The sequence below is a fragment of the Emiliania huxleyi genome (genome assembly GCF_000372725.1).
Source record: "Emiliania huxleyi CCMP1516 chromosome Unknown EMIHUscaffold_1222, whole genome shotgun sequence".
NCBI lineage: Eukaryota > Haptophyta > Isochrysidales > Noelaerhabdaceae > Emiliania > Emiliania huxleyi.
In genome coordinates, this window is record NW_005201368.1 from 13,247 (window position 1) to 14,686 (window position 1,440).

Genomic DNA, 1,440 nt, shown 5'->3' on the forward strand with positions numbered 1-1,440 from the left:
GCGGTGCCGGCCGCGGGCCGGGTGCAAGGCGCCGGCCTCGGCGCCGCCTCGGCGCGCCGCACGGGCGCGGCGAGCCTCTGAGCGGGAGCCGAAGGTTTGCTGCGGTGGGAGGGAGGTGGGAGGGAGGGAGGCGGGAGGTGGTGGGGTGGTTTGACTTTGCCGCAGAGGCCGTCCCTAGCTGTGAACAGCAAAACGGCACAGTATTCCAGCTTGAAGAGAGGGAAACCCCGACGGAGGGCCCAGGCGTAGAAGCCTACACATGCCGACGAGCAAGCCACCAAGCCACCAGCCAAGCCGTCAGCCAAGCCGCCAGCCAAGCCGCCAGCCAAGCCACCGCCAGCTGCTGCCGCCCGCCGCAGCTCCTGCAAAGCCGCCGGCTACTCCGGCGAAGATCCCCTGTGCCCTGTGCCCAGCCCTCTCCGCGCGGCGATGCGCCCTCCCCCCTCGCTTTTGCAAAATCCTGCAAAGGTGGGGACGTGTCTGTCCTCGACCCAGCCCTAGCTTGGGATGTCCGTTGTATTTATTTATTTATTAGCACACTGGCACGACAAGGGCGCAGACTGGCGCGGACTGGCACACACACAGGCACAGAAAAAGAATTTTTCGCATAAATCACGATGTCAACCCTCCCCAAATGGGTGATCTGATGCTTGTAGGGCTTGAGAGTGGCCTGCCATGTCACAAGAAGGACTGTGGTTGCAGGAGAGTACCACCAACAAGCCCGCCGCAGCTCCTGCAAAGCCGCCGGCTACTCCGGCGAAGTCGCCCGATGAGGTCGCTGCGGACCTCCAGAAAACCCTGGCCATGATGGACGCGCTCATGGAGCGGGTGGGCGATGCGGCCGACAAGGCAGCGGTGCGCCTGGCCGTGTCGATGGGTGCCGACGAGGCACAGGTGGGCGCGCTTGTGGAACGGCAGGCAGAGGCCAAGGCTCGCAAGGCGGCCGCGCAGAAGGGGCAGCCGCCGGCCGCGCAGAATGGAGCGCCGCCGGCCGGGCCTCCCATGCCTGCGCCGAAGAAGAAGGGCTGGCAGGCGCCGCAGGACGCCAAGACCCGCGAGAAGGCGCTCAAGGATGGCTGCCCGCCGTGTGCGCCACCGCTCGAGCGCTGCTGGCATTGCTTCCCCAACCTGCCGCCCGCGGGCGCGTGGGACTGGCTGGGCAAGGACCAGCCGGGCGTGCGCGACCGACCGGGGCAGCCGATCAAGCGCTTCCTGCAGCCGGGGCCGCACCGCAACTTCCCGACGCGCGTGTGCCGAAAGATCTACCTGCTCCCGCTCGGCGACGTGAGCGGCTCTGGTTCTGTCTGGAGGTGGAGCGCATGAAGCCGCTGCCCGCCAAGGCGCTCGCGGCGATCGAGCGCGACGAGGACGGCTGCGGCTACGGCGCGCAGATCGAGTGCCCGAGCGCGCAGAAGGTGATACACGCGCACAAGCCGCGCG